The sequence below is a fragment of the Alexandromys fortis genome, unplaced genomic scaffold (assembly GCF_014885135.2).
Source record: "Alexandromys fortis isolate MF-2015 unplaced genomic scaffold, M_Fortis_MF-2015_v1.1 scaffold_25, whole genome shotgun sequence".
Taxonomy (NCBI): Eukaryota; Metazoa; Chordata; class Mammalia; order Rodentia; family Cricetidae; genus Alexandromys; species Alexandromys fortis.
This window is the reverse complement of record NW_026067904.1, coordinates 3699782-3708557: the sequence shown is the minus strand read 5'-3', so window position 1 is coordinate 3708557 and position 8776 is coordinate 3699782. Positions and strand designations below refer to the sequence as shown.

At 45.7% G+C, this 8776-nt stretch overlaps 1 long non-coding RNA gene across 5 annotated transcripts; it reads left to right on the top strand.

Moving 5' to 3' along the window:
• Positions 1 to 328: 328 nt before the first annotated feature.
• LOC126497116 (uncharacterized) lies at positions 329 to 8453 on the top strand. 5 transcript variants are annotated; one of them, XR_007590523.1, is made up of 5 exons: positions 329 to 626; positions 748 to 900; positions 2879 to 3071; positions 4065 to 5345; positions 7271 to 8453. It is a non-coding gene; the product is annotated as an uncharacterized lncRNA (long non-coding RNA). The 5 variants fall into 5 exon arrangements; XR_007590525.1 differs by lacking the exon at positions 329 to 626 and having other exon boundaries at positions 641 to 900; positions 4065 to 4109; positions 5249 to 5345; XR_007590522.1 differs by lacking the exon at positions 329 to 626 and having other exon boundaries at positions 641 to 900; positions 4065 to 4109; positions 5246 to 5345.
• Positions 8454 to 8776: the final 323 nt, after the last annotated feature.

The window sequence follows — 8776 nt, the reverse complement described above, 5'->3', positions numbered from 1 at the left end:
CCTAATTGTCCCTTGTGGGGCCTTAGAATCACGACCCTGCGCGCCTAGGCCCCTCCCTCCTAGAGCGGCGGGCAAAGCCGGCTCCGCCAGGCGCCCCCTGGCTGCACGCCTCGCGCTGAGTCAGCTGTGAGTCAGTGTCCCCTGACCGCGCCACGTCCTGCTCCAGGGGGACACAGAGAGAGGGCTGGAAAGGAGCCAATGGAGGAGCAGAGTTACCCATTAACCAGCTTGTCGCTCCAGCAACTTTCTCGGAAGTCAGGCCTGCGCATTTATTGCAGGAATGAGACCTCATCCGTAGAGCAGGGCAGACAGCCTTGGTGACCCAAGTTGCCGCTGTGTTTAGAGTCCACACTGGCGTCTGGCAGTGTCTTTAATCTTCAGCCAGCAGTAAGAAATACGTTTTACAATGAATGCAACAAAGTCTCACAAAACCTTCTTTAATTTTAGTTCTTTTTAATCATCATGAACTCTTAATATCTCGATGACCTATTAATAGGTTGTAACCTGTAGAATTGGTTCTGCAAGGCTCTTCCCTGTTTGCTCCAACTGTTCTCAGCCCAAGCTGGCCTAACTTCCTAGGCTGCCAAGGGACGACCTTGAACTTCAGTACCTCCCGGCTCCACCTTGTAAGTCTTGGCACTGCGGGCATTCACGATCAGCCTGGCTTTATGGCATGCTCAGGTGGAACCCAGGGATTCATGCATTCTGTTAATTCAGCTGCATCTCCAACCCTGTCCTTACGCACAGCAACGGGAAGGACCTCACAGCTGACCCTCCTGCTGAGGCTGTCTGGATTCAGTTGTTAGGATTTATTTCTACTCCTTTGACCCGGAGATGGACCCCGGACCGGCAGAAGCAATGAGTACTTGTTTGTGTTGGTTTAAGGTACAGGGAATCCTGGTGAGTGGGACTTGAAAGAGGACTTACTTTCTTATACACTTTGTTGCCGCTGGAATGCTAGTTACACATCCATTGCCCAAGCAGTTAGGTTAGGAAGCCTTTCAAACCTACTCAGAGAAGTCAGAAACAATGTACCCTACAACATTATCCGCCAACTCATCACACGAGTTTTCCGGCCTCTACTCCTCACCCACCGGTAACCTCCTCGGATGGGTGCCTCCCGCTATGAAATAAAAACCTGGCACCCTGGTTTCTAAATTGAATTCCCCTTTGGGTCATGCTCTCTGGTTCGAGAGAACTTGTGCCTCTGAGTGGATGACCTGGGGTGCTGGTCGACTTGTCCTGGAGACACCCACCTGGTCTAGATGCGATGGACTTCCTAGGATCCCCTCATTGGCTCTGTCCTGTCATATTATCTCCGAAAGGAAAGGTTCAACCGTACCTTTGGCTGTTAGTCACAGCGCTAGACAATGTGATTGTCTATAGGACTTTTGGAGAAGATGGAACAACTATGGCACCCTTCTAATTTGGACTCACTGCCTGCCTTAACCCTCTCTATACGCTACTGAATGGGATTCCCTCAATTTAAGAGAATGGGGGCGCTTTAAAATGACTTGCGCAGATTGTATCCTCTCCGATTGTGTAAGCTCTTCCTCTGCTTCTCAGAGCCCTCTTGCTCTGGCAGACTTCCTTTGTTACGGTAGCTGTGCACTTTTATGGTGTATGATAGGGTGATTACAGACTACAGGTTCTCCTTGAACTGCATCAGGCTCTTACTAGAAAGCAGAGATTGTTGGGTCAGATTTCAGCAGCATTTTTGTAATAGTCACTGCGCTACCTTCTGCAGCTTCTTCTGATAATACTTCTGGAGAGAATAAGATCACTATCACAATTCTTTGAGCCAAATTTGAAGCAAGCTTTATTCGATACAGGCTAGGACGATGAACAGTGGCCAGATCCAAACCTGAGATTCCCAGAGTACGGCATTGAATTATGTCAGCTAGGAGCTTAGAGAAGCAAAACCCAGCAGGCTACGCACTGCCTTCACCCAATCAGGGGCAAGCCTACATGCTGACACACTTTCTGCCTATGCACCTCCAGCCTAGGTGTAATCAGGCACATCCTGTGCAGTTGGGGCAACCAGCCTTGTTTACAGAAGCGAAAACACGTGGCTTGTTGTCTTACATAAATAGCAGCCCCAGAATTCCAGCAAGTTATCTGTCCTTGGGCAAGCAGGGCTTACCTTTAGAGGGTTCTTTTTGTTTTGTTTTAAAGATCTCTTAAGCACAGCAGTTTAAACTTAAAACACAACATTAGCCCTCACACTTCCATAGGGGCCCTTACCCAACAAGTGCAGACTAATCAGCTTCTTTGGCAACACAAAGAGGCTCCTAGTTAAAGGCTCAGAAACTGTGGTGTTGCATTTAGGAGCTGCGGGACAAACTACGCAACATCAGTTAACTTTCCCGTGTCAGGCTGGCTTCAGGTATGTCTGCGTTACTCCATTCAGCTGCAACAAATCTAAATAAAAATGAGATACAATTAAAAATCACTTACAAAGCCAAGGGTGATGGCTCATGCCTTTAACTCTAGTACTCAGGAGGCGGAGGCAGGAGGATCTCTGAATTTGAAGCCAGACTCACTGCATAGTGAAGTCTAGGACAGGCAGGACTAACCTGACATTTCCCGCTCGAAGAGACTGGAGTTATCAGTCTCGAGGTCAGCGTGTGCTTGGTCTGGGTCACACTTGAGATAACCTGTGTTCCCTTTGTGCAGCCTTACTTGATGAGTTTCCTGCTGACTCCAGCCCATTTTATGACAGCTTCGTGCTGACTGTCCCATCTCCCCCTGTAAACTGTATATGAGACACAGTACTTCCTAATACACTCGCTCAGCACGAGCCATCCACATATGCAACACCCCCTGATCCCAGCTTTCATACCTTTTTCTTTTCCTTATCTCTGGTCCTCTCCCCCAGGACTGAAGAATGGTTTGCTCGTTCAGGCCGCACCACAGAAACATAGTCAACCATAACAAGATCTCACGACCTATGGTTCAGTCTTGTTACCGAGCGTGGCGTCCTAGTCTCAGTCCTGCATAGCTTATTTCCTGAGAGTTCATTCTAGAGCCTCCAGTGAAGGAATCAGTGTCTTCAGGATGAAAAGACTCGGGTGAGCTCGCGCTGTCTAAATGGAAAACTGAAACGCCAACAATTAAGAGTGGATAATTAATGTACCTCCGTTTTCTCTTTTTTTATGTTTTAAGCTATTTTTATTTTTCATTTAATTTATTATGCTTTTTTTCTTTTTTACACACCAGCCCCAGATCCCTTTCTTCCCCTTCTCCCACCCCTTCACCTCCCCATCTACTCTTCAGAGGCATTAAGACCCCCCTTGGGGAGTCAACAAAGTCTGTGTACCTGAGTTTTCAAGATAGATTTTGTAAGAAAATAGTGTTATATTTCTAGCGTTATCGAGAGTGGGTTAGACTTAAGCTATCAGGGCTATTTGTTTGGGATGTGTATATGACGTTGGAGCTGGAGCCCAAACACATTAAGCAAGTGTCCATCGCTGAGCTATGCTCACAGCTTGTTGTTTTGAGACAGGCTCTTGCTATGTAGACCTGGGTTAGCCTCAAACTTGCCATCCTCCAGTCTCAGCCTCCCAAGTGCTATGCTTACAGGAGTGCACCATCATCTTAGACTGAGTTGATTTGTTTTTAAAGATTGACTTATTTTCATGTGCATACATACCTATTTATTTAGTGTACAGTGTTCTGCCTGCATGTGCATCTGCAGGCCAGAAGAGGGCGCCAGATCTCATTACAACTGGTTGTGAGCCATCATGTGGTTGCTGGGAATTGAACTCAGGACCTCTGGGAGAGCAGCCAGTGTTCTTAAACTCTGAGCCATCTCTCCAGTCCCCTGAGTTGATTTCTAAAAAAGTTTTATTACATTTGCTATTGTTCTATTTGTGTGTCTGTGCACACGCGTGTGTACAAGAGTGCCATCGTATGCAAATGGGAGTCAGAAGGAGTTGGTTCTCTCCTTCCACCTTGTGAATTCAGGTCATCCAGTTTAGTGGCAAGTACCTTAACAGGCTGAACCATCTTGAAGGCTCAAGATCTTTGGTTTTGAGATTTTGTTTATTTGTTTGCTTTTTAAGACAGGAAGTCACGAACCCCAGGCTGGCCTTGAACTTGTTATGAAGGTGAGCATGACCTTGAACTTCTGATCCTCCTGCTTCCACTTCTACGACGTTGGAATTAGAGGTGTGAGCCGCCACACCGAGTTAACTTGGTGCTGTGTCTGGAATCCAGGGCTTTATCCGTCCATGCAAGGCAAGCATTAGACCAGCTGAGTCACAGCCCCAGCACCCGGCCGATTTTTTAAAATTTATTTATTTTATTTTCTGTGCATTGGCGTTTTGCCTGCGTGTCTGTCTGTGTGAGGGTGTTGGATCCTGGAGTTACACAGACAGTTGTGAGCTGCCGTGTGGGTGCTGGGAGTTGAACCCAGTCTTCTGGAAGAGAAGTCAGTGCTCTCCACTGTTAAGTCATCTCTCCAGCAGCCCCCTCCCAGGCTGATTTTTTATTTAAGTGTTAAGAGCTGAGTGAAATCAGAGCAAGAGATTTTTTTGATTTTCATAGATTTCCATTTATTAGTTTAAATAATAATTTTATTATTAATAATTAATACTTTCACAGCATTAATGATAGCAAACATATCTAAGTTATGGTTCTAAATTAGGTGACTTCAGTGAAAACTTTTAATAATGTTATAATATTTTTATTCAATAATAGTACATGTTTCACAATTTCAATATAAGTAATTTAATTGCTGCACGCTAGTATACAGAAATGATAAACAATAATAATAACAATGTAATAATCATAAGGTACCTATATGATCTAAGAGTAAATAAAATTCATTTTCAAGTAGAGTGGAAAGGATATAACCTAACAAGAAATTAAATGATGGTGATTCTGTCCCTGTGAACTGGTGTACAGTTAGTGTCTTTAAGTCTAAAGTAATTTAAGGAAATTGTCGTTTGAGGCCAAGTGGAGCAGCATCACACCATGCTGTACAAATTCGTATTTAATCCTGGAGATCTATGTTGCCAAAAAAAAAAAAAAAAACCACTGGTAAGCAATTATTTACTGAGGAGAACGAGCAAAGGAATTCAGTTAAACATCTACCACCATGTTGGTAACTTGCCAAGCCCTTTGTTGTTATTGTAGCAAATTCAAATGAGTAATATGTACGAGAAATATCAGATTGAAAATGAGAAATCATTATATGAAGTGTTCTGTGTTCTGAGTTAATAATTTACCTACTGTTTTCCAGCAGGAACTTTGGTGACATGTTTCTTCACTCTTACAAGAACAGAACGCTACATCTTACATTTTCTGACATATGAGCAGTCCAAAACTTTGTTTCATCCCAGGTATTTTGTAGAATATGCCCAAACTGAATGCAACATTCCTGTCTCATTCATTTCAGTGTATATATATATATATATATATATATACTTTTCCTTGCTGCATTTACCAGATTCCCTTAGTGAGCAAGAGATTTTAAACCAGAGTCAGGGTGTTTCTGCCTTTCCTTAGTCAGTAGCCCCAGATTTCTCATGTTGAAGGCCCACACTCTTTAAAACAGAACTAATTTGTTGGTCCCTTGACTCTTTTCAGTAAACACCCTCAGTATGGCAGAGGCAGGTAAGGAAAATGAAGATGAGTCAGTCTAGTGGGGTCAGTCAAGCACCAGCAACCTAGCGATGGAGATGTGCCTAGTGCTGGTGCATTAGGCTCTCAGGAAAGCTGACAGATGGCTGGATGGCTTGGTTATGATCGGAGGATCCCTCAAGGGGCTGCAGGGGAGAGTTTAATCACCATGTGAAATGCTGAAGGAGAAGCTAAGCCTGGTGTTCAGAGGCGGGCTTGGGAGGTGATTAGGGTGGGGGAGTGTCATCAAGAGAGACATTCATGATTGGATCCTCATGGCTTTGTAAGGCAACGCTACACACACAGAGCATGCTCCTTATTTCTTGCCATGTGATATCCTATGTCAGTCTCAGAGACATCTTAGACTTTGGCTCAGGATCGTATGCCCAAATGATCCCGTTTTTATAGTATTACTCTGAGAGGCCGAGGAGACAGCTCAGTTGGTAAAGTGCTCACCTTATGAGCATGAGAACCTAAATTTGATTCTCAGAACCCACATTAAAACAAACAAACCCTTGCCGGGCAATAGTGGCACTCGGGAGGCAGAGGCAGGCGGATCTCTGTGAGTTCGAGACCAGTCTGGTCTACAAGAGCTAGTTCCAGGATAGGCTCCAAAGCCACAGAGAAACCCTGTCTCTAAAAAACAAAACAAAAAAAACCCTCTGGAGGCAGAGGCAGACAGATCTCTGTGAGTTCAAGGCCAGCCTGGTCTACAGAGTGAGTTCCGGACAGCCAGGGCTACATAAAAAAACTTTGTTTCAAAAGAACAAAAATCGGGGCTGGAGAGATGGCTCAGAGGTTAAGAGCATTGCCTGCTCTTCCAAAGGTCCTGAGTTCAATTCCCAGCAACCACATGGTGGCTCACAACCATCTGTAATGAGGTCTGGTTCCCTCTTCTGGCCTGTAGGCATACACACACACAGAATATTGTATACATAATAAATAAATAAATATCTTTAAAAAAAAAAACAAAAAAAACAAAAGAACAAAAATCAAAACAAAAACCTCAAAGACATTAGATGTAGGGACTCACACCTTTAATCCCAGCACTTGGGAGGCAGAGTCAGATAAATTCAAGGCCAGCCTGGTCAACATAGTGAGTTCCAGTTCAATCAGAGAAACACAGTGAAACCCTGTCTCAAACAAGACAAGACAAAAACCAAACCAATAAAATCCCAAATGGACTGACTGTACCTGAGGAATAACAGCCAAGAGTGTCTGTGAACTGCACATCCACCCACACAAAATATGTGAGATTGAACACATGCAGTAATGTACACACGCACACACATGTATTGGTATGGTACTTATGGTATGTTATGGTAGAGTGTCAGCTCAGTAACAACATTTTCTTGAGCCTGAAACAGAGCTAGAGACCTGCCTCCTTGAGCTGTCCTGTGCGGGAAGCCTCCATCCCCAATCTCAGCCACACCAGTAAAGCCTCAGAGCTTCAGAAAGCTTGTCCCGGAAACTTGCAGCATGAGTTGCGTTTTAACAGTCTGCACTGGACCAGCAGGCCTGAGGGCACCTGTGTTCTAAAGGCCTTGGGTCTGGAAACCATCAATTCTTACCAGTTGGTAAGAATGACAAGGAGCGAGACTGGAGAGATGGCTCAGTGGTTAAGAACGTTTTATTGCTCTTCCAGAGGACCGGGGATGGATTGCCAGTGCCCACGTGTCAAGTCACAACTGTCCGTAATTTTAGTTCCAGAAAAATCTGGTACACCCTTCTGGCCTCCACAGGCACCAGGTACATACGTGCTGTGCAGACATGCATTCAGGCAAAACACCAATGCACATAAAATAAAGGCTAGAAATAAAAACAATTAAGAAAGAAGGAACAAGAGGGCTGGTCGTGGCTTTCTACCTCAAGCAGGGTTTAAATTCAGCTTATAGGGTGAGCATGTGGCTCCGTGGCTCCTGGTTCCATCCCCTTGAACCAGGGGAATTGTTTCCAGGATGGAAGAGAAGTGACAGCCAGTCTTGGAGCCTCCATTGACCTAAACACAGTTCATGTAGCCAGAAGCTGTCAAAATTGGACAATGTAACGTTCTTGTAAGACAACTGTTGTAAGATAACTGACTCAGATATTCAGCAGGGGGCTGGCATTTCTAACCAGTGACCCACAGTGGGCAGGCAAACTGATGCAGAAGGGCAGCTGCACTCACTGGCACTGGGATCGTTCTGGCCTAATGCAGGGAGAATTCTATAGGTTTCCATTCCTGCTCTGAGAGACTGCCCTGGAGCTCAGCCGCAGAGCTCAAGATATCTGCCGTGGTAAAGGTAGACATACATACAGAGATACTCGGTATACATACACACAGAGCCTGACTCTGGAGATGGAGCTTGAAGCCCTGCTTCTTTGGATAATTTTTGCATAACTGAGAAAGTGAACGTTCCCTGGAACTCGAATTTCCTGATTGTCCAAGGGAGAGGATGGCAGCTGTGTGAATCAACCAGGACACTGAGCGCATGCTGCAAGATTTTGAAATGTCATCTCACATTCTCCTCTCAGAAAGTTAGACGTCTTAAACGGCCTGCCCAAGAGTTCAGCCAACACCAGAGCAGGCGCTTGGTATGTGTGCTTGCTTTGGCTCTCGGCAAGCAGGTGAGACGCTGGGAACTGGCTCCGTTCCATCTGGGAATTCCACAGCCAGGTGGGTCTGCTCTCCAAGCCTGACTTGAATGTGTGCACCAGTCCCAGAGGAACTAACAACTTGGGGATGACTCACCCTGGCTCATTGCAGCAGGAGACCCCTCCTCCCTGCCACTTGGGCCAAGGCCTGGTTGCTCAGCAACGAGACATAATATATATAAATAAAATGCAGCTTCTTGCTTCAGGAGGGAGGCCTGATGTCTTCTTGTTTCTCCTGTCCATTCGTCCCCCTACTAGCTTGCCCAGGTTCATTGATTCAATGCTCAAAGCCCTCGCTACAACAACGAGTGGTGGACTCTTAATTGTGGGTGCTGGGTTCTGCAGTCGCCCGATGAGATAAGTTGCCTCGGGGTGGTGCAGAAGGGGAGAGGCTTGGCAGGTACCCTGGACTTTACTGCCTGGATTACTGGACGAGGGCGGCTTGGCTGGACGTGAGTGCCCGACCCTGAATCAGAAGGGCAGGAGGTGCCCCAGGCTTCTGCGGGGAAATGGTGTC